We start from the raw sequence: 27,030 nt of genomic DNA, 5'->3' as shown, positions 1-27,030 counted from the left end.
GGATTCACCCCACCTGGGTAGCTGGATGGGCCTTGGTCCTGGAAGCCAGCCCAGGGTCACTTCTAATCCGGTCCTCCCTGATCAGCCTCTGAGCCTCAGCGGCCTTTAACGGTACCTGCCACTCGGGTGGGCTGTGAGGAGGAGGTCAGACTCCATGTCCAGCCTCAGTCCCTCCCTGACGTGAAGAGGGGAGAATAAATGGTATTATTTTCATGGCCTGCGGGACCCCCAAGGTGTTCCAAGGAGCTCCAGTTTGGGAAGCACTGTCCGCCCGTGTGATTCCCTGCAAAGCGAGGAGGACGCGGCCTCCCCGATGGGCCAGCTTGGAGCTGTAGAGCACGAGGCCATCAGTATCCGCGGGGCCCTGGCAGGGCCGGCTTTTCTCCGGGCATCCGGGGTTTCCCACGGGTCCCTGGCAGAGCAGGGTGGGTGGTTTCTGAGGACAGCCTGGGAGCCCCTTCTGCCTCAGCTGCGTCCTGAGCACAGGTACGGCTCCGCGCGTGGGGCAGCGAGTGCCTGAGTGAGGGGCTGTTTTTGGGGAAGGGTCCAGGGCTCGTCCCCGCAGTTCCTCCAACCAGGGGTGTCCTTGGAACATCATCATCGTCCTGGTTGGTGGCCCGGGACCCTAGTGGAGTCTTCAGTCAAGGGCAGTGAGCCCACCCCAGGTCAGCTCTTCTGGCCCCAGCAGAGGGCCCACCGGCCCCGTGGTGTCTGCCTGCGTCCGCCTCCTCCAGCCACGGTGCCCAGGACGGGCCACGGATACCCTAGGCGTCACCCTCAGTGTTTCCTTTCCCACTGAATGCGCTCTGCTCTGTCTCTGGGGGTTCCGGGATTGAAACTCCCGTTCTCTGACAGTGCCCCACCTGCACTGGTGCTTCCACGAGGTGTGGCATGGCATGAATGCACTTGGTGCTGGTCAGATCAACCGCCAGGGTTCAGGTGGCCTTGGGCAGGGACGGGTGGGGATGAGGTCCATGCCCCTAGCAGCCCCTGGGTCCAGCAACGACCAAGGGGGTGCAGGCTCCTCCCTGCCCCCTCTTTTCTCCGGGCCGTGCAACTGCCTCCTTCTGTGCTCTTTGCTCTGTATCTGGCCCAGGTGTGTGTGTGGGGCTCGGCAGGGAGACAGAGTGATGGAGTCTGGTGGCCCTGGATGGGGGGGGCTGTCTTTCTTTCTCAGTCTGAGGAGTCCTTGAGTTTGGGATCCACGACGGAGGACCCAGGCCAGCGGAGGCTCCATGGGGTGGTGGCAGGGAGGCCCTGGGTCAGGCTGCAGGCATGGGTCCCATCCAGCTTGGGGGGCAGGGTGGCTGGGGGCTCTCAGGCCTCAGGATGTTGATGGACAGAGCCAGGTTCCCTGCTGCTGGCCAGGGTCCACCAGGGCCGGTAGGGGGTGGAGGGGCAAGGTCTTCAGCTGCATCTGGGGATTCATGTCCTCCCTACCCCCTTCCAGGTGTTCTGGCCAGGAGGGCGGGATCCAGCGAGATAAAATGCAGGCTGCCTGGGGATGCCTGGGTTCCAGGTAAGCAGGGTTATTTTTAGGGTGAGGATGCCCCCAGGGCTGCCCGGAACACGTTTGTACTAAAAGACAACGTCTCATTCATCTGGAATCCATGTAGGCTGCCATCCTGCACTTTGCCTGGCAGCCCCTGCTGGAACGTTGCCCCCGTGATCCCGGTCCAGCCACCTGCGTCCACACAGGGTCCCGGCGTGAGGGGCCCTCCCTCAGCAGCTGTGTGGCTGGACCCCCGAGGAGGCTCAGCTCCCTGCTCCTGGAAGGGTCCTGGGGAGGGACCTGCCTGTCCCTGTGCTTGGGGGCGGGAAGCGCGGGATGGGTCCAGGTGGGGGTGCTGCATGGGGTGGAGAGGCCGTCTGCAGAAGCTGGCAGGGCTGGAGGCTGGGCAGCCGCACCTTACTCAGTGGGTTCAGAGCCTTAGCAGCTGCTCCTGACCCTGCTGGGCCCCCACCTGCAGCCTCAAGCAGTGGCTGGGTCCTCACCGGCCTGGGGCTTCAGGTGGGAGCCCCTCACCCCCTCCCAGGGCTCTGAGCCATCAGAGCGTTGTGGCTGGGCTGGGCCATGCGGGAGGCACTCAGAGGCACCCACCCACTGAGGTCCGTGGGGCGCATGTCCGCTCACCTGGGGGACCTGCGGCCTGGCCTGGGCCCTGCTCCTTGGGGTACTGGCTGCCCGGCTGAGAGGCCAAGTGTGGGCAGGGCCGGGTAGGGGGCAGCCCACCCACCGGCCGGCGCAGCGAGGCCTCAGTGCAGGCGCCACGAAAACGCCCCGGCTGCTGTGGCGGGGACCAGAGCTGGGCCGGGTTCCTGAAGGCCTTGCTGCTGATCCGTGGAGGCCGGAACGTCTCCAGGAGAGAAATATGGAAGCGATTACTCTGAGAGCCGCCGTTTGAGTAATTCCCAAAGAGACACCAGGGCCGGTCCTTTCGAAGCCCGGTGCACGGCGCCCTAATGAAGCAATTAAGGCAAGGATTCTCCGACTTTGATCTCGATGGGGTAATTTTTACAAAAACATCACAGAGTGATAGATACCCATAACTCAGGCTCCTTAATTGTACTTAATTTGTTTGGAATACGAATGTGCATTTAATTAAACCCCAGCCCGGCCCGCATGCTTCAAGCCGGGCTGTCAAGGAAAATTAAGACCCAGTTTGCTTTCAAAGTTACTGGTTTTTATCAGGCAAGGACAGCGGGCTTCGAACAGAAGGTTAGAGATAATTAGGCTGAGAGTCACAGCCAAGACAAGTGGAGGGAAGGCACCGCTGCCAGGAGGGGGTGGGGAGGCTGGGGAGACCCTGGCCGGGCGGGCGGCCATGGGGTCCCTGCCCGCTCCAGACCTGGAGCTCAGGGAGTCGGGGCTGGGCTGAAGGTGGGACAGCGACCGTAGCTGGGGTCTGCCCAAGGCCACGCCTGCAGAACACCTCGGCCCTCTGCCCCATCACACACGTGACCTGGAGCTGGGACAACCCAGCCCGCCCCTCGGAGAGGTGGGGTGGCTGAGACGTGGAGGGAGAGCCCTGCGTCTCCGTCTCCGAGGTGACCTTCCTGGTCTGGAGCGGTGCTGGGTGGACCATGCTGGAGAGGGAGGCGTGATGCACGTCCCTGGAAGGTGGGGCTGACCGAGGCCCCGTGGGCAGGGGAGGCAGCCCCAGATCCGGTGAGGACAGTTTGCTGCCTCCCTGTGATGGCCGCGTTCTGGGGTCACGAGCCAGACACCAGGAGGGACACAAATTCCTGGGAAATGTGCCACATGAGGGGCCTGCAGGTGGCTTCTGCTCTGGGCAGTCCCGGGGCAGAGGCAGTGGGGCTCCCCTTGGGCTGAAGTCCGTCTCGCTGAGCCCACGTGTAATCTGTGTCTCAGGGGTCGCTTTGGCAAAGTGCCACAAACGGGGCGGCTTCGAGCAGCAGCAATGTGTTCTCTCCCAGCCTGGAGGTAGGAAGGTCTCAGTGCGGGTGTCGGCTGGGCTCTGCTGCCTCTCTGCACCCCCTGCTCTGGCCGGCCCTCGGTGTGCTGGGGCTTGTGTCTGGGTCACTTCAGTCTCTGCCTCCGCTGTCCATGGTGTTTTCTTCTCCTACAAGGTCACCAGCGCGTTGGGTCAGGGCTCACCCTGGTGACCTCATCCTGACTCGGTCGCTTCTGCCGTGACCCTGCCCTCAGTCGTCGCAGCCACGGGTCCTGGGTGTTAGGGCTTGGATGTATCTTTCTGGGGGACACGACTCAGCCTGCAGCAACCACCCTCCCTGCCACCAGGGCCACCCTGTGAGGGACCCTGAGCAAGCCCTGGGGTCACTGGGGAGGGATCCCTCCCGAGTGGTTTTGTGCGCCTGGATTTTGAGAGCCCCTCTGCATGGTGCCTTGGGAGCACCGCACGGGGGTGAGCATCTTTGCACTCTGTCCCTGCTCCAGAAGGCCCCTCCTCATCCTTCCCCCAGACTCCACGCCGCCATCTTCCGCTCTCTAAGCCCGGATCACGTGGGGCGACCACTGGCTTGTCTCGTGAGCCGGCATGCATTCGATCTCTGGATAAAGTGGAAAACCACCCTGACTGCGGGGTGTCCTGCCCACCGGGTGCCGCCTTCCCCCTCCGTCTTCAGGGCAACCCCGACCAGAGCTGCATCACTCAGAGTCACTGCTGGCTGGTGAGAGATCCAGGTAGAAACCAGGCCTCAGGTTTCAGCCTTCCATCAAAGGCCATAAAGAAATCCTTATGAGGCTGTGGGTGTGGGGTGATGGAAACGGGTCAAAGGAAGCACTTTGCAGGAGCCCCGGCCACCTGTCCCATCTGTGTCTCTTCTCTGCGCCTTCGTGACTGACTCGAGCTCCGAGAGGCCATCCCCACACGGTGGGGGATTGGCGCTGCCATGCTTGGCCGGGTGGCTTCCTTGCCCAGATAATCCCCAGTGCCTCCTGATGTCAATGGTCAGCATCGGGTCTGGGGCTCAGTAGGGGGCCAGGAGCTCTTCCTTGAAAAGAGAAAAGTTCCTCTCAGGGGAGACATGACTTTGCTCCCAAACCCTACCTCCCTGCATGGTGATTCCCAGCTCCAGCTTCTCTGGGATTCCAAGCAGCACCCCTGTTTGCTGCGATCACCTCCAGTGCCACTGGGGATGGTGAGCTCGGTGGAACGGCGTGCCCCGCAACCCAGATCCGCAAGTCTTGCCTCGGGCCCCTACTCAAAACTGGAGATCTTCTGGATCGCCCTGGAAATAGGAGCAGCCACGCAGGCATGGGATTTGTTGCTTCCAGGATCCCAGGATCTCCAAATGGCCTTTCTCTTTCCAGGCACAGGCAGGACACGGGTGTGGCTTCTGGTTCACTTTGGAGGATGCAGGCTTCAGACCATGGCCCCCAGAAGCCTCCCCGATGGATCTGACCCCTAAATTGTCATGAGTTTGTCACCCACCCTCTGGGGCACATTATTAAGTCATCCAAGACATTTGCCTATCCCAGATCAGCAAGATCCGTGGTCCTGGTGTTGTGGAGGACGAGTGCTGAGCCCTGTGGACCTCAGAGTGACCCAGACCTCAGCAGACAAGGTCATGGCAGTGAGCTGGAAATTAATATAGGTCCAAGGTGGGTTTCAAATGTGACAGTCACGCCTGCCATGTGGAAGCAAACCCTCCACGTGGATACAAAGAAAACCTCGTTTGCCAAATCAGCAGTTGTGTACCATCCAGGGTCTGTTGGTTTTCTCAGTAGAGCTTCCATGACTGGAAGAGTCTCCTGCCACCAGGCTCATCACCTGATTACAGGACTTCGGAGGAACTTAACCACCACCAGACACAGGGACGGTTTCATTAGCTGTGAGGCCACCGTGTGGACAGGCTGCTGGGGTCCTGTGTTTCCGGGCAATAACCTGGTCAGGCTAACCCAGGACCCCAGTGGTGGCTCTTTGGACCCCTGGGCTGCTCCTGGCACTGCGTTTGGTCGGGAAAGCCGGAAGTGCCTTGTGTATTTCAGCAGGGGGTTGAGGCAGGAACGGGCATCTGCGCAGGACTTGGGGGGCGCAGGTGGCCAGTGGGGGCTGCTGGCTGGGCTCTCCCAGAGCCGGCCCGCCCCCTGCAGGGATGTGCACACTGCCTGGCTCCCCGTCTACGAGCCCCGGCCACTGCTCTTGCTGTGGGCTTCGCGGGGCGGGTCCTCCTTGCTGTTCAGAGTCAGATGAGATGGCGTGTCCTCGGCCATTTCCCCAGCCTCGGATCCAGCGCAGGCCCGTCTCTCCCCAGCACACCTCCTCGTTTCCCTCCCTCCCCGCTCTGCGTCAGCCGGACAGCACCAACCACACGAGGTGCACATGGCCCTGCTCCAGATCAAGGTCTAGGGCATCTCACACCCACCTCCCCGAAGGACTGCCTCCGCCACGATGTCCACCCTGACTGCTCTGGCCCCGATGCACACTCAAGGGGCCTGGCGTCCGCGCGCTTGGCCTCACCTTGTGGGCAGCGCACCTTCTGCTGTCTGGTGCGTTTCTCTGTCACTCGCTGACTCTGGGTCTCGTGCCACTGGAGGGAAGGCTCCCTGAGATCAGGCGCCCCGTCTTCTCTGCTGCACCCTCAGGGACGGCCCTGGAGCCTGGGACCTGGCAGGTGCTCCCGGAAGCGTTTGCTGAGTGAATGAATAATGAACAAATGCAGGAGAGCAGGTCCGAGGGAACCCGGCGGCTCTGACTGGGGCGAGATGGCCTGGCCCTCTGTGTCTCCTGCCCCAAGGCGGCCCCACGGGAGGGGTAGGGGCAGATCCAGAGCCCCTCCAGCCAGCTCCCAGGCACGTTGGCCTCATCAGCTCCGAAGGAACTGGCCCCCACAGACAGAGGTGCGTTTGGGTCCCTGTGCTGCCCTGAGGGACCCTGGACCGGTTAACCTCACTGAGCCCCCAGTGGCACTAACCCGACTCCCGGGGTGTCGTGCGGATGAGATCAGCTGCCCCGCGAGCGTGCGTCTGGGAAGCCTCATTTCTGCTCCTTCCTAAATCAAAGGATCCATTTCGTGTCATGGGAACCCTCTGCATCAACCTGGTTGGTGGTCTGTCTCTCCAGGAAGGTGTCCCGTATGCCAGCAAGAGACCCCTCTGCTGGCTGCAGTGTCCAGGCAGTGCTCTGAGGCCCCAACCGGGACACAGTGTCTCCACACTGCAGGCTGGGGACACGGAAATGCTGGCCCAGCCCGTTTTCAAGTCACTTGCCCAGATCCATCCTTGAGCCCGAGAAGGGCAGCCCTGGGCAGGGCTCCGTCTGCGGAACTCTGGGGCCCTGGACCCTTCATTCACTCGTCCAGTCATCAGTCAGCACGGGGCAGACCAGGCGCCTGGCCATCCTGCTCGCTGCTGCATGACACCTGTCTTCCCTCTGCTGGCCGCTGGGGTGGGGGCTCCACGGCAGACACAGCCCAGAGGACCTCGGGACTCAACCACTGCCCTGGGCGGGGCTCCCTGGACCCAAGTGGAGGGACCCAGCTCCACCGAGCAGCCCAGGTGACCAGGAGCAGTCCAGGTGAACGGGGTACAGGGCAGCTCCACCCAACAGCTGGCGACGTCCACCTGAACTTCTCACAAGCCAGGGCCACAGCCCCGACGCTGGCCCTGCTGCTGGACACCAGCATGTCCCACAGAGGTGGGCGGGCGACCAGGTGGCAGGGCTCTGGACGCTTCCCTTCTCTGCCACCTGGCCCTGTGTCCCGGGGAGGCTGAGCTGCAGGGAGCCCTCTCTGCAGTGCTGCCCTCTAGGTTCCCGTGGACTTCGGCCAGTGAGGTCAGGGGGCAGGAGAGACCCTTCTCTTGCCCAGACCCAGGGTGGGGGGACACTGCTGTCGCTGCTTCCTGTTCCTTTGTCTGCGGGTGGGCCCCCAACACGGCCGCCCCGCAGAGGGCCCCGCGCGGCCCCTCCCCCGCCAGCATGTCCCGGGCCGTCTCATTCCTGCCAGGACTGACTCGTTGGATGGCTTTGGAGTTGGTGCCCAGGCCCCGGCCGGCCGAGCCTTCGCGGCTGGACGGGCACTCACAGGTGAGGCGGGGAGGAGGCTGCCCGGGGGGACCCCGCCTCTCCCAGGTGCTTGCCGAGGACGCCCCCATGGGAGGGGGCTGGGCGGTGCCCCAGCCTGGAGCCGGAACCCACCCGTGGGGACATTTCTGCCTCGGCAGACACGTGGCCCTGGCTCCACGGTCACGCGTACCAGCTCCGGGTGCGTCAGGACACCCCTGGTGGGCGCCCTCCTGCTGACTGCACTCTGGGCGAGCTCCGTCTCGGGTGCACCCGCCGCGTGCACGCTCCCCGGCGGCGGGGAGGGGGCGCCGCGTGGGAGCGGCGGCCTCCGTGGAGGGGCTCTCCCGGGGCACAGCCCCTCGCACCGTAATCCGGGGATTTTCCTGGCGTGTTGTCTTTGGCAGACGTGAGCACCGTCCGGAGTCTGATCCGGCGGTCATCGTCTCCCTGGGCTTCATCCCGAGCCCGAGTAACGCCGTCAGGGGCTTGACGCGGGAGCTGTAAAACAGCGGTTACTCAGCGCGCTGCTCAGCCTCCGCACCCCTGACTCGCGGGCGGGGCCCGCGGCCGCCCCGTCTCCCCCGCGGCAACTGGCGCGTCACCGCGCCGGCCCTGAAGGGCGGCCGGGGAGGGCTCGGGGTCAGGCCCCGGCCGGAGGACTGCAGGCCGGGCCCAAACCGCCGGGGCAGCGCTGCGTCTAGCCAGGCCCTGGGGCCCCGTGTGTCGCCTGAGCCGAGCAGCTTCTCCTGTCCCAGGCTGTAAAATGAACGCAACCAGAGTACCTGCCTCCACACTGAGATGCCTGTTACGGGGGAGAAAAGGCTGTCCGAAGGCGCTCCGCGCTGCGTGCTTCCAGCCGTGTGGCTTTGTGGGGAAGCCCGGCCTGCGGAGACTGCGAACAGTCGGGGACTGGGCGCGGACGGTGGGAGGTGACACAGAGAATCGGTACTTTTGGGCAGTGGAGGATCTCAGGACAACACTAGCACGACGGGTACACGCCTTCAGACGTTTGTCCAAACCTGTAGAGCACTGTGTGGACCGCGGGCTGTGGGCGGCCGTGGCGTGTCAGTGTGGGTTTGTGGTTTATAACAAGCGCAGCCTCTGCTGGGGCTGTCGGGGGGGTGCTGTGTGTGCGGTGGGGCGGGGGATGCGGGAGATCTCTGCACCTTCCCCTCTGTTTTGCTGTGAACCTAAAACTGCTCTCAAAACCACTTAATTTTTTAAAAAAAACTCCCCCGTCAGGGGTCAGTGAGGCCCAGATGGGATGATGTGTATGAACGGAGTGTCCAAAATCTTGGTGGGTCTTCAGAGCAGCAGCTGTGTGGCCGGCGTGGCTCAGGGACTCAGACCCAGGTGTCCGTCACGCAGCTAATGGGACAGGGTGGGTGGCACTGGTGGGGGAGGCGGGGGCCGCCGGGGCCCCATCCTGCCCCTCCCGCACTCCTGGGTGAGAGCTGCGGTCGGTTGGGAGTCCCCGGGGGCTGTGGCGCCAGGCGGCTCTCAGAATCAAGAGTCGACATGGAATCCTTGTTAGCGGTGGGGCATACATCTTTTAAATTATAAATCGATAAATAGTTAATTCAATAATAGAACTCTCCTGAATATTTCATGCGGCCTGAGCACCGCAGCACTCAGCCTGGATGTAGGTGGAGCCATGGCAAGGAATTCGAGGCCAACTTCCCCCAAACTCCTAACAGGGCAGTCGCGCACTCGGCGGAGAGCGGCCCCTCTGCTCACCTGGGGCGGCGCTGGCGCTCGTGTGATGCTCAGGAGGTGACCCTCGGGAGGCTGGGCTTCATCCCCCATAAACCACTGCTGCTCAGAGGAGGGCTGAGGTTCGAGGAATAGGAGGTGTCACGGGTGATTATGTCCCCAAATTTATACGCCGAAACACCAAGCCGTGATGCCTCAGCATGTGGCTGCTCTGGGGTCTTTAAAGAGTTAATTAAGGTAGAATTGAGGTCATCAGGGTGGGTCTGAATTTAATAGAACCGATGTTCTTGTAAGAGGAAGAGATGAGGACACAGACCCACACAGATGGACGACCGTGTGAGGACACAGAGAGAAGGCGGCCATCTACAAGCCGAGGAGAGACGCGTTGGGAGGAACCAGCCCTGCCCACGCCTGCGTCTTGGACGTCCAGCCTCCGGGATGGGGGGCTGTTTGAGCAGCCCCGTCCCTTGCGGCAGCCCGGGGACACTGACACAGGAGGCGCTACAGCCCCACTCCCAACCCTACCTCTGTCTGCGATGCTCAGCCAGGACCGTGTCCCCTTAGAGGCCAGTCAGGGGTGCAGGCCAAGGCCCAGCAGAAGTGTCCCAGGGGGTCGGAGAGGGCCACCGTCCACCCACCTGTGGCCCCATCCTGTCCTGGCTCCACCCCGCGCCTGGGCGGCCTGACCCGGCTGAGGAGAGCATGTGAGCTCTGGACACAGAGCCACCTCGAGGTCCAGACAGCCAGCGTTGGTGGCAGGAGCGTCTGGGTTAAACAGTGCCCCTGCCCCCGTGCCGTGTGGCTTGGGTGCACCTCTGGACCGCAGGCTCCTCGTCTGCGATGTGTGCCCTTGCCACGTGTGGCGTGAGTGTGCGCCGCGTGGCTGCGGGTGGAGGTCGTCTCTGCTGTCACGGTCGTCCTGGGTGTCTCCTGGCTGGGCGTGGTCTAGGAGTGGGCTTCAGCCAGGAGGGACAGGACTCATGGGTGCCCGCCTGGGGCCCAGCCACAGCTCCAGCACGTGATCTGGGCTGACAATGGTCTTTGTAAGTCCTGGTGCCGACGTGGCCCCATGAGCCTGGGCCCTGCTGGACCCGGGCTTTGCCCTGAAGAGAGTGCGTGGGGTGCCGGGGGACCGCTGGTTAGCTGAGGTGAGCCTGGCGGTCCTCTAGGAGGCCAGAGCACCTGGGTCAGCCGGGTCCCCGGGGGCTCCGGGCCCCACAGCCCGTCACGCGTGGCGGTGTCCGGGGCGGCTTGTAGGGGGATTTTGTTGTTTCGCTTACACGTTTGCTGCCTTGCTGCCTGTGTCCCCATGCGGCTAGGAGGCCCACGAGGGCAGGCCTGGCCAGCGCCCGGGGTGTCGTAGGTATCGAGTGCAAGCTGAGAAGTGGGTGGCGTGGTGCAGGCCTGCGTGGGGCTGCCGCCCTCTGCAGGCAACCGCGCCAGAAGGTGGCTTTTGTCCAGGCAACGTCTCTGGCCACTGCCGTCTTGGGTTCCTTGCCCACGTGGTTTGGGTGGGGCCGGATGACCCCTAGTCCAGGTGCGGAGCACTGGACAGCGTGCCTGCCCCCTGAGCTGGGCTCTGGCTGCTGGGGAAGGGGACCGGGCAGGGCAGAGATGCCTGGGGCTTCTGGTGAGCAGAGCAGACCCAGGCCTGGAGTCTGCGTCACACCCAGCATGGGCTGCTGGTGTCGGGGAGCAGGCCCGGACTCGCTGTGGGACTCGGGGTGCAGGAGTGCCAGTCTAGCAGGGGGAGGGGCAGCCTGCTCGGGCATTCAAGCCCTGGCTGGCCCGTCAGCCCCGTCTGTGTACCCCCTTCACTGTGCCTGCCCTGCCCCAGGCCGCCAGGAAGCCCTGGACAGGGGCGTCCTCCCTGGGCCCCAGCAGATCCGACCCCGGAGGCATCTGGGTTGGTAAGGTACCCAGGAGTTGCCACATCACCCCACGCTGTGTCTCCTCCAGAGGGTTCTGGACCAGGTGGGACTGCTGGGGCCAGGGCTCCGGGCTGTGGCCGGGTAGGCAGCCCCCATGGTTGTGTCTACACGGAGCCTCTGACTTGGCCTCTGAGCCTCCCATCCGAGGTGTGTGGGGGAAGCTGCCAGCAGACTCTCCTCTGCGGGTCTGAGCCCCCAGGAGCTCATAAATACACTCCCGCTAAGTGGCCCTGCTGTTGGCTTGGCCCCTCGTCCCTGTGGCCCCGAGCCCACTGGGAGATGTAGCAGCACCGTGTGCAAGGCTGCCGCCTCTCTGCGCGGACGAGGGCGGGCACCGGCGACCCTCCAGTGCAGGGGTATGTGGGGGGCGCGGGATCCACCCTCTGAGGTGACCCATCGCAGCCCGGGACCCTGGGGGCCTGGAGCCTTGCATCCACGTGCTCATTCTCTGCCCTCAGGACCAACTGCCCCAGGGAACTGTTGTGTCCCCAGCGAGGGTGGCAGCCCCTCCCTGGGTGCGGGTGGCCTTGGAACAGATCCGTGTGCCGCACAGCCACCGAGCGCCGCCGTCCCCGAGGCAGCCCTGCCCCCGTGGCCTGTTAGCTCCGCTGACAGAGCTGTAACAGTGACAGTAGATTAATATCTCTTTAATCAGCCAAAATGAACATGGCACGCTGGTGACAGTCCAATTTTCTGCTAACAGATTGTAGCCTATCCAAACCCAGCGCTCTGCTGATTTTTATTTCTGCCAGAGATAATTCAGTGTGGGAGGACCAGGCTGCGCCATCCCGGCCGCCGCCTCGCTGTTCAATAAATCTCACCGCCACGGAGTTTCTCACCCACCTGGCAGGCGCCCGCTGCCCGGGGGACAGAGCGAGCCTCCGCTGGCAGGCGGCATTTAGAGGCCGTGGCAGAGCCGGGAGGCGTGCGTGTCTGCGGTCGAGCTGGGCCTTGTGTGACTGTTCCCGCGAGGGGAGCGGCTGCTGAGTGTCTCAGAGGCCACGGGAGAGGGGGAGGGCTGCGAGAGCACGCGTGTGTGCACGCGCACGGGTCTGAGTGTGCGGGATGGGTGCCACGTGGGGCGTGTGAACGCGTGCGGTTGTGCCCGGGGTGTGTGCATGTGTGGTGTCCGAGTGTGGCGCAAGCTTTGTGTGCCTCTGGCTGCCCCTCCCAGGCTGCGGGGCGTCGCTTTCCGTTCCCATTGTCTCTGTGGGACGCGCAGAGCAGCCCTGTCCCACACGCTCGCTGGGGGTGTCCAGTGGTGTGGAAGGTGGACGCTGGGCACAGCTGCTGCAGGCGGGGGTCCCCTGGAGGGGGCTGGCAGCACCCGGAGCAGGCCTCCTTCCTCGGTGACGGCTCCTCGGGGGCGATCGGGTGTTCCCAGGGGTCTTCCCAGGGGCAGTTTTTACACCACAGGCAGAGGCATTCTTTCTGCAAATGTGATCGTGTCACTGGGGTGGCCCTTGTACCCACTGGCCACTCCTCCAAGGATGGCTGGGGTGCACGCAGCCTGTGGCAGCCCTTCCTTACATGGCCAGTCCCCGAGGCTCTACCCCTGCCCGCTTTGCCTCAGCACCAGGTTCCTGTAAACTCCATCCCGGCAGCCAGCCAGGGCCTCCGCGCTTCGATCTTCCCCCGTGTCCGTGTCTTAATTACCTGCTTCCTCTGCAGCACTGGGTGTGGGGCGGAGGCCATCTCCTGGAGGCTGGACCCGAGCCTGAGTCACGGAGACACCTCCCAGGGGCCCGGCACCATCTGGGGCCCGGCGAACTTCCCTTTCAGAGCCTCGCCACCGCCACAGACTCTTTCTTTTTTTAAAAAAAAAAGATTGAGTTTGAGAACAGTTTCATGCCCCGGCTCTGCCCCTGCTGGAGTCTCGCTTCGAGTGTTTCTCAGTGAGCTGACGCAGTGAGATGCCGGTGTCTGCATCCGCAGGCTGCGGGCAGACGGTGCCTGCCACTCAGTGTCCCGGCCTCCACCCTTCCCTTCCCGTCCCAAGTGGCCCTGACACCTGGCCTCAGGACCCACCCCCACCCGCCTGGGGCCTGCGCTGGCAGCTCTGCACCTTGTGCAGCTTTGCCCTGTTCCTTCAGGGGCTGAGGGGAGCCGGGGCGTACCCCCAGCTCCACGAGCCACTCTGCCCCCGCCCTGTCCTTGCTGGACCTCTGCTGACTCAGCCGGCCAGGGAGGGGGAGGGGATCTCGGGCTCAGTTGCCTCCCAGACCCTGTTCCCAGGTTGCTTCCTTCATTCACCAGCAGACATTCCCTGAGCCCTCCCGGTGCTGGCGCCTTCAGCCGGGTCATGTGTTCACAGCCTGGCAGGAAGCCAACCCAGAAAAAGTGACCCCCCCCCCCAGCCACCTGTCCTGTGCAGCGCTGTGCGGTTGGGGCCGGCAAGGCCAGAAGGTGACATTCACGCCATCGTCGCCCCTTCCCATGTCCAGGGCAGACATCACTAATCAAATGCGGCACTACTTTTTCTTGAGGAGCAATGCTGCTCCCTGCCCTGGGGTAAGACTTCTTCCAGGGAGGATGCAGGTTGGGTCCTGCCAGAAAACCTGCCTTGTGCTGCGTCCTTCCCGCCCAGCAGGGCCCTCCCTCCTTCAGAAGCCCAGAGCTTCACGCCCCAGCTCTGCCCCTGTGCCTGGCAGGCTGTGGGGCTGCACTGGGCAGGCGCACAGCACAGTCAAACCCAAGTGTTGGGCCCAACATCCAGTGCGTTCTCGCGGTGCACCTGCTGGCTGCCGGCAGCACCCGCCCCTGGCGGGTCTGACCGCGGCCCTCCCACCACCCTCCAGGCAGTGGCGTCTCACCCCAGAGGGCTCGTGGGCCTTGCACGTGTGACTACATGCCCCCTACTGTCCTTGAGGCCTTGCCCAACCTTCATGAGCTGAAGGCTGGGGACAAGGGGCCCATGACAGTCTTTCTGGCCTCCTTCTCCCTTGAGATCCCAGAGGGTGGAGAGCGTCCCTGGCTGCCCCTGCATGGCCACCAACGGGAAGAGAGCTGGTGTTGCCCTCGGGGCCCGTCTGATGGCAGCCAGGCCTTACCTGGGGCTCCCAGGGTAGGAGAGCTTGGCCAAGGCCTCTTGGGATGGGACCAGGGACAGGAGGCACGTATCTCCCAGCCCCTGGCACTCTGGCTCCAGAGCCAGCTCCTGGGGGCCTCTGTGCACCATTCCCCAGCCTCCAGGGACCACTGCCCTCAGGGAGGCGCTGGCCCTTGGGGCACAGACTTGGGGCTGAGATGTCCTAGCCAGGACCAGGCCTGACAGGACTTAAGACGGGCAGGGCAGGAGCTGGCTGCCCCCCGGCCTGGAGGATGAGGTCGGGGAGAGTTGCCTGAGCTAGAAGACAAGGGGTTGAGATAGTCATCTGCGGAGCTGGGACCTGGGAGGGGAGCAGCCCCAGCCGGGGAAGGGGACAACTCCCCTGATTCAAATGCCCCTCCTGGCTGTCACCTGCACGGGCTCCCACTGGATGGAACCTTCCAGAAGCCAGAGGACACAGGTGTTACTGCTGCTGTCCAGGCCAGGGCAGGGGGCCGGGAGGTGGAGCAGGGTCCGGGAGTGGATGGGCAGATGTGTCCATGGGGAGTGTGGCTCCCAGAGCCACCCCGTCTGCTTCCTCTGATGGGCGGTGGGCACCCTGAATGGTTCTGGCCCCTTCGGCCCGTGGCTGGCAGTGCCTCTCTCCACCTGCCCAGGGAGGGTCTTCCCCAGGGAAACCGGGAGGAGCCTTGGGCCGGCTTGGAACCCGCTCTGCATTTGCTGCGTGCCCCCCGCCTGCCCAAGGAGTGTTCTCCACGGGGCTGCTCCAGGACACGGGGCCGCCCTCCTCCTGCGCCAGCTTCCTGTTCCCATGCCGTCCACGTCTGCTGGGCTCCACTGGGGAGCTTCCCTGAGTCTGATTCCAGCGTCAAAGGGCTTTTCCCCGAGGCCGGGGGCTCAGGTGGCCCTAGGAGCAGCTGGGCGGTGGGGGAAGCTGCCTCCCCTTTATCTTGCCTGAGGATTTCTTCCACAAACAAGGTGGTGAGTCTGATGGTGGTGATGAGGGGCTGGGAGGGGAGGCTGGGCGGTGGGAGTGATTCCCTACAAGGCCTGGGGCCCCCTGTCCTGCCTGCAGCCCTGCAGACCGCGGCCAGGCTTGCAGGAGCCTCCAGAGAGCTCTAGAGAAGGCAGAGAAAACTGCTTGTGCAGAAGAGCTTCCCAGGAAAGATGGAGACACAGTCCCAGAGCCTCCTCCCTGCTGGGAAGGGCCCCGTGGCTGGCTCTGTCCCCCGGGCTGTGAGCGGGTGTGGGCGTGGGGACCCCCACCTTGGCCGGGTCCTCAGAGGGCCGGGCAGTGCTGCCAGGGGGGTCCTGGGTGGCGCCCAGCTCAGTCTCTGGCAGGGAAAGCCCTTCCCAGGAGGCCCCAGGTCCACGAAGGCCTGGCCACCACCCGGCCCGGCTGGGGTCCGGGCAGCGTCACAGCGTAAACTTGTCCCCAGTTCTCTGTTCCCTGAACACTCGAACCGAGACTCCAGGCTCTTGGGGTGGGAAGTAAGCCCCTTCCCCGTTGGTCTCTTCTGGAGTCTCCCCCAGCTTTGAGGGAGTGGCCGGGGAGGCGTGAGAGGGCAAAGCCCCAGTGCGCACGTGCACGCACACTCAGACGTGTGCGCGTGCTCACACGCACACACGTGCACACAGTGTACACACGCCCACGTACAGGTGGGCGCGCACACTCACACGTGTGCACACCCCCCCACATTCTGGAAGGGCTCACCCGATGCCCAGGGCCCAGGGCCCCTCTGGCCCTCAGGCAGACCATGTGCCCTGGGGCCCCTGGGGGCTGACTGCCCTGGGCCCGCCTCACGGGGCGGGGCACACATGCAAACGCAGCGGACGGGGACCCGCAGCCCCGCTCCGGGTGTGCGCACCCAGCTGCACCCTCGCGCGCCTGGCTGAGTGCGCCCACGTCCACACCTGTGCCTGTGCCCGGGCGCGGGCCGGGGGGCAGCTGGCCGGGCTCTCTGGGCCCGAGTCCGCTCCACCTCAGAGACAGACAGCGGCAGCAGCCCCCACGGGAGCTCTGATCTGGGGCCTCCTTCCCAAAGCGGGTCCTGAGCCCGGGCCGCCCGCCCCGCCCACCCCGTCTGCGTTCCCGGCCCCATCGTGAGGCTGACAGGCTGGCATTTCCCGTCCCGTTGGCGCTTTTCTCTCCCTGTCATGTCGACAAGCACAGCGGTGTTCCCTGACAGACGGAAATATCAGGCCTCAGGTCCGGGGACAAAGCAGGCTTTAAACTTTAACGAGAGGCGTTAATGGAAATGAAACGCAAAACGCGCCTTCCAATGTGGGGTTTCTGTTTTATCAAGAAAAAGTGCCCTAAATAATAAATAAGCTACGCGTGTTTCCGCTCTTTTACATGCTTGAATATGTAAGACATGCAAAAATGTGGGAGACGCATTTGCTGGGAACAAAAGGAAACACTTACTTCACCCCCAAAAGTGAACAAATAGAGGAAGGTGTAGGGCAGGCGGTGGGGACACTGGGGAGCTGCGTGTTCAGTGAGGCAGCTCAGGGCGAGGGGCCTGCAGAGCCGTCCACCAAGCGGGTGTGGCCCGCGGGGTGGGGCCCTGGGGTCTGTCCCTGTGTCCCACAGTCAGGGCCTCGGGTCCCTGAGCTTGACCCTTGGGCCCCACTGGCCGCGGGCAGCTGTATGCTCAGCCCCGGCACCCGCTCCCCAAAGCCTGGGGGCCCCTCCTGCTCACCGTCTGCTCATCTGCTGTTCGCAGACTGTGAAAGCCGCACGCGCTCCCGTCCTGCGCTTTCCGTCCTGTCCTCCTTTGTTTCATGACACTTGGACACACGTTGTTTATTCAGCGCCTGCTGTGTACCGTGAGCTCCAGGCCACGTGGGTGTCCCAGGGCGGTCGGGTCGGCAAAGCCCCACGCTGGGGCCTGCAAACAACAGAAGTGTGTTCTTCCCCGGTTGTGAAGGCCGCAAGTCCCAAGTCAAGGTGTCCGGAGGGCCACGCCCTCTCCAGAGGCTCCAGAGGAGGCTCCTTCCTGCCTCTTCCGGCTCCAGGGGTCCCTCGGCTTGCGGCCACATCACCCCAATGTCTGCCTGCATTGTCACGTGTCACACGCCTTCTCCCTGTGACTGCCTCCTCTTCCCACGAGGACACCAGTCATGTCAGAGCAAGGCCCAGCCCGCTGTCCTCATCGTAAACTGATCACGTCTGCAAAGACCCCATCTCAAGGAGATGGTGTTCACAGGTACCGGCTTAGGACATCACCATGTCTTCTGGGGGATGCAGTTCAGCCCCCAGCACCAGGGCCCTGTCGGGGCCTCTTATGAGCAGGGAGCTGAGGCCGAGGGGGTGAAGCGACCTGCCCTGAGGGTGGCTGTGGGGTCAGACGTCTGAGGTCTCTGTGGGGTCTTGCTGGGGCCCCCCGCCCCACACCAGCTGCAGGGGCTCTCAAAGTCACTCGGATTTCCAGTCACGCTGGCACCCGGCACCCTGCGCCTCAGAGTCACGGGAGCGGTTGTGAGATCTTAGAAGAACTGAGCAATCAATTGTCAAACCTCGTCCTGCCTCCTGGCGTGCTGGGCGGTCAGTGGGTGCGGGAGGTTTGGCTCAGGGCCGCCCTGCGCCCAGCGTTTACAAAGGCGCTTAGGCACACGAAATCGACGTGTTCAGTTCGCCCCACTGCCCTGGCCTTCGCGACTCCGGACGGCAGGCGGGGGCAGCGGGGGTGGGGAGCGAGCGGGGGCCGGAAGGCTGGCTCGCGTTGGGTCCCTGCCCCTGCCGGGTGACCTGAGGAAGCACGGCTGTTCTGACCCCCGCCTCTCATCTGAAAATGGGTGTCAGCCGGACGATGCCCCCTGCCCGCCACGGCGGTCGGTCCCTGGGGAATTGGGCTGACAGCCCCACCTTCTGAAATGAACGCGGGCTTTGCCAGGGTTCCTGCAGAGCTTCCTAGGGGACAGTGGTGTTTCCCGGCACAGTCTGGGCCCCTGTGCTCCTGCTGATAATGCTAACCCCCCCACCAGGTAAGCTGGCTCCGCACGGACGCTGCTATCCCACCGTCTGGTTCCCGCGGTGCCTGTGGGAGACGGACCCCGGGGGTCCCTGCCCTGCAGATGGTCCTCGCCGAGCCCCCAGGTCTGCCTGGGGTCACCTGGGCCTGGTTACCTGTGCCCTCTGCTCTGCTCTGTTACCCACAGTCCTGGAGGAACCCCAGTGTTGCTTTTAATGATAATTCCTTTCGCTGCCCCCGTGGAGGTTTCGCGGCAGGAACACTCAATTATTCATTGTTGCGGCCTCCCCGGGATGGAGACGCGGGGGAAGGCTCCTTGCCTGGGGAAGGCTTTCCGATGACCGCGCATGAATTTTTAAACCTACTCACGTCGGGGCCCGAGCTGTGTCCCCTTTCAGACCATCGGGAAGGTTGGGCCAAAGGGACCGTGTGTTCTCGAGGCTTCGTGACTGAGGGGCCAGGAGCGTCCTCGATCAGGGCGGATTCCAGGATCCTGGCTCTGGACCTGGAGCAAACTAGTCAGGTGGGAATTCCTAAGAGGCGTCCGGCCAAGGTGGGGCGTGTCGTCCCAGGGTCGTCGCACGTGTCCCTATTCCCCCGAGGCAGGAACGAGTGGCCAGAGGGCTCACCGCTGCCCGTTCACCAGTGGGGGAACTGAGGCAGGGCCAGGAAGGGTTGACCCCCTGAGCAGCTTTCTGAGGAAGGCCCCGGGCTCCCGAGGCCCAGCCCCGCCCCCAGGCAGGGGACAGACGCTCCTGGGCTGTTCCTGCGCGCAGGCGGACGCGGAAGCTCCGGGGATGGCGGCCACAGCAGGCCAGACCTTTCTCATTACGGCCAGATAGAACCCTGTGAAATTGTAACACTAACACCATCATTTATTTCAGCAACGTTGGGGCAGAATGACTTTACAATGGTGTTTTATGTGCTACATGTGCACCATAAATATTTCCATAAAAACACGCATTAAAATATAAAAGTGGGCCCCAAATATCAAAAGCCGGTGGGGGGGAACCCTCAGCAGAGGCCACGTGATGGCGGCTCCCTGAGCAGCTGCAGCAGGGCACCCCGCGGGTGGGGAGGTGAGCCCTGGCCTCCCACCCTCTCGCAGAGGGGGGCCGGCTCAGCACCCCGCTGTCTCGTCTTAGCTCTGCCGAGAGGCTGTGTCAGGGGGCAGTTGTGCCCCCTCCCTGTGTCCTGCCCTCCCCACGCTCAGGGTCTGGCCATATACCCCACTCCCCAGACCTCCATCAATGTCTGCCCGGCCTCTGCTCACAGCTGCCCTCCTCGGGCCCCCTGACCTCTGCACTTGCTCAGTCCAGCCCTCCCAGCTGAGCACTGTGAGCCCGCGTGGCTGGGCTCCGGGGTCCCCCAGACCATGCCTGTCCGCCTACAGGCTCCTGCCTCAGAGTCTGGGGCCTCAGGTACACAGCACGGTGGGCCCTCTCACTGCAGCTGCCGGGGCATGGTTCTACCAGCTGTCTGGACATTAGTTTGCTCACTTATGCTTCACAGCTGCCCCACGTGGGAGTCCAGCACAGAGAGGTCAAGCAACTTGCCCAAGGTCACACAGCCAGGAAGTGGGGGAGTCGGGATTTGAACCTGGCTGCCTGGCTTCAGAACCCTAAGTATTGCCAGAGGCCTGGCCCTCCTGGCCCAGCTCCAGCCAGCTTTGACCACACCAGGCCTGCCGACCCCCCCGACTTTGGCTTTAGAGAGCTCAGGATGGGTTTTTTGCTGGAGTCCAAGATGGGAGCAGGGGTGTGGTGTCCGGGTGGAGAAGGCGGTGAGTCAGGTAATGGGAGCGCCAGGTGCTGAGGGGCTGGGGAGCCGCGTGGGGCAGTCGGGCAGGGATGCCCACAGTCACCCACAGGGTGTGCCGGTGTCACCAGTTCTTAGAAAGTGACAGACTCAAACCCATTTAGGAACAGGACAGAACAGACTAGACGTGGGGGACCTCCATGGCCCCCACTCCTCGTAGTTCTGTGTGTTGACCGGAACCTCTGACTCAGCCTCGCAGCCAAGGGGCCGGGACCCCCAGGCTTGGGGGAGGGACCCCCCCACCACGGATCTTGTGCTGGGGTGGCTGCAGCTTCACAGAGGGCTGGGCTCAGCTCACAACTGCAGCACCTCCGCGGACACGCGGGAGCAAAGCCAGCTCTGCAGCAAGGGCTCCCCGCCCCAGGTCTTGGGGCCAAAGCTGGGGACCCAAGCTGGGGACCCAGGAGGCCCCGGCACCCAGAGGCCCCTGGTGGTGAGTGGCGGCACTGCAGCTGTGGCCGTCCTGGGCAGAGACTTGGTCCCTGGGACCTACCTTCCCTGGGTCCTGGGGTCTGAGTGTGTGGCCCACACAGGGCTCCAGGCAGGGCAGCCAGATTTAGCAAATAAAAATCCAGGACACCCAGTTAAATGTGAGCGCAGCTCAACCACGAGCAACAGTTTACTCTAAGCGTGTTCTGGGCAATGTTAGGACACATTTACTCTGGAACATTCAGTGTTGCTGCTCTGAAATTCGGAAATAACTGGGCGTCCTGGACAATACCTGGCAATCCCAGCGGTGAGTGTTCGCAGGAGAATAAAAGCAGGAAGCTGGGGCCAGGGCTGGAGTGAGTGGGAGCCGAGGGCGGATTCCCCACCCCCGCCGCCACCAGGGCCAGCCTGGACAGACGCCGGGGGCGCGCGTAGGAGTGATGGTCCAGGCACCTGGGGCGCGGCCCTCGCCCCGCCGCGGCGGGGCTGGTGGGGAGGGGGCCGGGCTGGGCTCCCAGGGTGAGCACAGTTCTGCCCCCACCATGACTGTTTCTTCACTGAGCACTAACGCACAGCTCACCCACTTAAACTACGATTCAGAGCTTTTGGGATATTCACAGCCTTTGTGCCCCCCTCACCACCACGAGCACTGGAACATTCTCGTCACCTCAAACCCCGATTCCCTTCAGCACTCACCCTTATCCCCTACCCACCCCCCACCCCACGCCAGCTCCAGGCAACCACAAATCCAGTTCTGTGCGTGTGGATTTGCCCGTCCCGGATGTTTTGTGTAACTGGGCCGTGTGCTGTGTGGCCTTTTGGACCTGCCTTGTTTCATGAGCGTAACTATTTTTGAGGTGCCTCCGGGTTGTAGCCCACGTCAGCAATTCATTCCTTTCGACGGCTGAATAATATTCCACCGGGCTGACCCGCGCCGACCTACTGTGATTATCTGCATCTGCTGATGGACTTGGGGCTGTTTCCTATTTGTGGCTATTGTGAGCGGAGCCGGTGTGAATGTTTGTGACTTTCTGTGTGGACCATGGCCCCAGAGTCACGCTCCTTCGTTGGCCCTGGGCCCTCCCACTTGGTGGCCTCGCCCCTGTGAAAGCCCAGGGTGCTGGGCCGGTCCCAGCGCGGCCCCGCCCACTGCCCCCCCCCCGGTGTGCACAGTGCCACGCGCAGTGGGGCTGCCCAGGGGGTGTCACGGGAGCTACGGGGAGTGTGACTCACTTTCTAACCGAGTCCGAGTCCCCAGCGGAGCCGAGGGCTGCAGGTGGACTCGGCTCTGGTCGCCTGGGGACCAGACCGCACCTGGGCGATATGAAAGGCCGCCTGCGCAAGGCGGTGCCCACGTCACCAATCTGGGACGAGGGCAGCTCCTGTCGGGGTGGGAGGCCCGTGGAAGCGGGCAGCGGGGCCTGTCACCCCCGCCTGCCCGGCCGAGCCCCGGGAGCCCCCTCAGAGACTCCGTGAGGGACAGGAGCAGAGGTGAGAGAGACGAGGCAGCGTGCCCAGGAAGGCAGGTGCCTCCAGACCCTGGAAAGGCAGGGCCCCGTCCCCCTGGAGCCTCTGGAGGGAACACAGCCCCGCCAGCACCGTGAGGCCCACGTAGGACCTCTGACCCCTGGAACTTACGGGAAAAATGTGTGTTGTTCTAAGTCACAAGTTTAGGGCGATTTGTTGCAGCAGCAACCGGGACCCACACGGCCGCTCAAGCACTGGGCCACATCGGGCCCCGAGGGGCGGGTCCCCGTGCTCACCTCCTCACCCCTCACCCCGGTCAGCACCCGAGGCCCCCGGGACAGTGGAGGGGGGCTGCAGGGGCCGCACGGAAGTTCCTGTTGAAAAACACCCCTGCTCCCTGGGGCCGGGGCTGCTTCTCGCTGGTGTTCGGTGTGTGTCCCAGGAGGCTGGGGCCACGCGAGGGGCAGGATCCGGGTCTCGCCTCCAATCTGGGGAGTTCTGAGGGTGCGAGGCCCTGGTGCGGGACGTGGGTGGGGCCTGGCAAAGTGCGGACGCTCCCCCCCAACGCCCCCCCCCGTTCTAGGAAGACTGTGTGGCTCAAGCCCCGTCAGGAGAGGGGAGCCGCCCTCGTGCTGCCCGCAGGGATGAGCTGGGGCCGGGGCACCTGCGCCCACCGAGGGGCCTCAGGGGCCAAGAGCCCAGCGGGTCTGAGCGCCCCCGAGGAGAGCACACAGTGAGTCCTCGGAGGCGGGGGGTGGCTGCCTCCCTGGGCCGTGGGGCGGGCAGCGGGGTGCCACCACCTCCCCCACCCTGGAGCCCCCATGCCCTCCAGCCCCAGGGAGGACCCGCTCGGGGCCAGACGCCCCACACAGAAGGAGCCATGGCTTCCACTGGTCGGGGCGCCCAGGAGCCTTGAGCTGACTTGAGACTGGAATTAAAAACAAAATGCCTTCCTGACCAGAAGGAGGTTCTCCCAGATCTCAGGCATCCGAGTGCCTGGAGGACCAGGGAATCGGCCCGGACGCCTGCGGAGCCACCACACGGGGAGTCGGAGCTGTCCTGCCCCCAGCCAGCGAGCGGCACCTCATGGTGCAGCCACCACGTCTGCCCATCTGTGACCTGTGAGGTCCCCCCACCGTCCTTGTCCCCAGGCTGGCGGGCAGGCTGTGGCAGGGACGGGGTGCCCAGGGCATGCCGACCCTGCTCCTCCACTGGGGGCTCCCGCTGGGCTCTCGGCAGGACCAGGTCTGGACGACCCACTGGCGCCTCCCGCATCCTGAGCTCTCTGAGAGGCGGGGTCTGTTCTGTCCCTGAGCCCAGAGCTCGGCCGGCGGCCCCGGACAGCCCCGAGGACAGGCTGCCAACCAAGGGCCCCCCACGTCTTTAAGGTTGGTCCTCTTCCTGCAGGAGGTGGCCCTGGGCCTCAGCGCCCTCGTCTGACAACAGGGTAGCCTCTGTCTCCACCTGCAGAGCTGTGGGCACTCTTGCCTTGGGGGGGCAACTCAGTGTGTCCCCAGTTTTTCCATCCAGCCAGGAATCTCTGTTTTCAAAGTGAGAGAGGTTACATGGGGCCTTGCGTTATCAAATTTTTTCTTTTTACCATTTATAGAATTATTTAGTGTGCTGCTTTGCTTGGGACAGGTTAATGGCTAAAACACGTCTCAAACGGGGGTCTGGGATTACATCTAGATGTTAAAAAGCTCACGTGGAATTAGATCACAGACCCTTTATTTTGGGGGAGGGGTGACGAGCGGTATTTCCTCCCAACAGCCCCTCTGGGTGTGGCTGGCTTTGCGGAGTCCGTGTCCGGCCAGATTCCCAGTGTGCGGCGAGGAATTCCAGGGAATGCTCCGACTGCAGGATTCCCAGGCTGAGCGCTAACTGGGGGCCGGGATGGAGCTGCTGCTCCCAGGGGCCCTCGGCTGCGGCGGAAGGAATGAGGAATGAAGCCCCTCCCTTGGGTGCTGGCGGAGGGGAGCCTCCCAGCCCTCCTGGGAGCCGCTGGGTCTGCTGCCTCCGGGGCCTCCTTCAGAGAGGAGAGTCTGTCCCAAGAACTTCAACACCGTTTTCCCTCGAACCTCTGAAGGTGTCGGTGGGGCAGCGCCCCAGGACGGTGCACAGTTGGGCATAAGTCTGGTCCTACACAGCGGGCGGTGCTCGTGCTTTCTGAGTGTTTTCTCTGCCAGGAAGAAGGAGGGCAAGGGGATGGCTGATCCCAGGCACGGGGTGGCAGAGGGACGTCCTCGGTGCAGGTGGGGCCAGCGTGCGATGCCGGGCGCCCAGGGTCATGTGGCTGGAGGCTGGGGCCGCGCTGGGCTGGGCGGGGAGCGCCTCCCGCCCTGGGGACCCGCCCTGCTCACCGTTGTGTGATTTTGGCCTCTGAAACAGAGAACCCCAGGCAGAATGTGAAATTCACCAAGTGGAATCTCATCAAGTGATGTCAAACGGGAGAAAGGGCCCGCCCATCCCACCCGAGCCAGGTGGGCCTGCTCCACAGAGGGCCTGCTGCGGCCCGGGCTCACCTCCACGGAGCGAGAGCACGCAGAACGTTCTCGCAGCTCCGGGGCTCCGCCAGCTGCCGCGACCCTGCCGCCCGAGAAGCCGGATGCAGAGCGCGAGCGCCTACGCTCGCGAGCTGCCGCCCCCGTCACGGCGAGGAACAGCAGTTTCTTCCTGCGCCAGACGTGACTCACAGCCGGGCGGCTGCCGTTGGCTACCTAATTTATAAAGGTGGCCCTCTCCCCTGTCCCCAGAGGATGCCACATGCTGTCCTGGAGCGTGAGGCCCAGCCCTGCGTGCCGGCCCTGCCGGGGAGCGCTGGGGCTGGAGCGGACACGCAGCGGCCCCCGTGCGCCCCGGCGTCGGGAGCGATTCGCCACGCCGCGTAAAGTGTCTCAGAGCCGCTACATTTCCCAGATTGTTTTACAGCAAAAGTCGGTGTCAATGTTATGCTTTGAAGCATTTAAGAAACGCAGTTTACGGCCTCAGATCTTCACGGTCTGGGAGGCCAAACACTCCGCTGGCCTTGGCCAAACTGATGTTTGAAACCCAGGAGGAGCCCCATCGTGTTCCAACAGGAGAGAACGCCCCGTGGAGAAAGCGCCCAAATCACTCCAAGATGTTTCGGGCTCCACGTCCCCGCTCTCTGCGGAAGCCCGTTCGTGTTCTCAGGCGTGGAGTCAAAATACACAGAAAGGGGATATTTTTAGACAAGCACATTTGGAACCAGATTGCCGGCCGCGGCACTGGCGGAGGCCTCCCGGGGTGGGGGTGGGGGTGCGGCCGCGCCTCTCTCGGGTCCTCGGGCACGAGGTCGGGCGTCCGGCTGGGGAAGGAGCGAGACGGGACCGGCCCCGTCCTGCGTTGACACGGGGGCCTCTGTGACTGCAGGACAATTTCTACGTGGTTTGTGTCCAAAGCGCACTCCTCCCGGGAGCCCCGCTCTCCGTCCACGCTTGCTCCCGGTGTGTGTGGGAGCGTGTGCGCACGTGTGCATGCCCGCCCAGTGTGTGGAGGTGCGTCGGTCTGTGCTCCATGCGGTCTGTGAGGGGCTCCCCAGCGGGGCCTGGGGGCTTGCTCAGCCAGGATGAGGTGGGGACCCAGCTGGATGTTCCCGCTAATGCGCCGGCTTTGCAGAACTGCGGGTGAGACAGACCGTGTTTTCACTCATAATCGGAACAAACACGGCATGAACATTATTGAGAGAGTGTAAATACGGACCCCCGAGCTGTCTTCACGGACCCACTGCTGTTTTAATTACTGCGGTGATTCATTTGAGCCCCGTTGCAAAGATTGGAAGCTGAGACCAAAGCACCGCTGGCCAGTCCAGGCGAGCTTTGCGGCTTGTAGGGGGCCAAAGTGTGATGAAGGCACAGCCCCAAGTGCCCCCTGCCCCATCGCTCCTCCCGCCCCGTCTGCTCCTGTGCCGTGCTGGGGAGAATTCCAGCACGCTCTGTGGGACGATTGCTGCTCAGAGCAGGTGTCTGCCCCCCAGTTAGCTGTTCCCAGGCCTTCGATGTCATGGCTGCCCTCCTCCCTGGACTCTGCTCTGAGCCCACGGCCGGCGTCTGTTTTCCCAACTCAGGAAAAGCCTAGAAAATCACTGCAAGTCTTGAAATCCCCTCCTCCCCCCACAGAACTGGTGGGGTCGACCTTTACATCCTGCCCAGGGGGCCGGGGGGTGACCCGGCCGCCCAGTGACAGTCCATGTGTCTGCCCCATGTGGTGGCCAGTGGTCATCGGGGTTGAGGCTACAGCTTGTAGCCCAAATGTGAACCTTTGTCCCCCAAACCTGAACACAGATAGGCCAGAGGAGGAGGCCAAGTTTTGCACTGGGCACAGGGGACGTCTCTGCTGATCACTGACTCTCCCACCTGGGGAGGGGGGAGGTGGCCCAGAAGGAGGACTGCGGTTGAATTTTAATCCAAAGAAGCGACCGCTGACTTTTCAGCATAACTTCGTGCATTAGTGTGCGCGGCGGTCACAGCAGACACCACCGGCGGGCGCCGTGAACTGCAGGATTTCCTTTCTCCCAGGCGTGGAGGCAGAAGTCTGAGAGCCAGAGGGCAGCAGGGCTGGCTCCTCCTGAGACCCCTCTCCTTGTTGTGTAGACACTGCCTTCTGTGTGTGTCTGTGTCCCGGTCTCCCTTCTTGTAAGGACACCAGTCGGACTGGATCAGGGCCCAGGCGGAGGCCCTGACTTTAGTTTGATCACCGCTCTGAAGACCCCGTCTCCGGCGACCATGGCCTGAGCTCCTGGGCGCCAGGGCTCCAGCATGTTTGAGGGACACAGTTCAACCCATCACTGTGCGTCCTGCGCGGCATTTGCAGTGTGCTTCGGCTGAAAGTTATTCGCTGCTTATCTCAAATCCAAACATAACCGTGCACTTGTGTTTTCCTTTGCTAAATCTGAGCGTCCTGGCCATAAAGCCTGTGTCTAAACCCCTCGATCCCAGCGGTGGTCCAGCCGAAGATGCAGACCACGCCCTGAGGGGAGTGAGGGCTTGGATGCAGAAACCCCTGGGGCGGGCAAGGCTGGCACTGGCCTCACGCAGCGGGTGGTGAACCCTCTTATCTGGGAGGAGCTGTAGCTGGAAAAGGAAGGAGGTGGCTTCTGAGGGCCCGTCCTTGACTGCCCCCCCACACCCACGGGCACGCAT

The sequence above is a fragment of the Vicugna pacos genome, chromosome 13, assembly GCF_048564905.1.
Source record: "Vicugna pacos chromosome 13, VicPac4, whole genome shotgun sequence".
NCBI classification, from domain to species: Eukaryota; Metazoa; Chordata; class Mammalia; order Artiodactyla; family Camelidae; genus Vicugna; species Vicugna pacos.
This window is presented reverse-complemented; position numbering follows the sequence as displayed.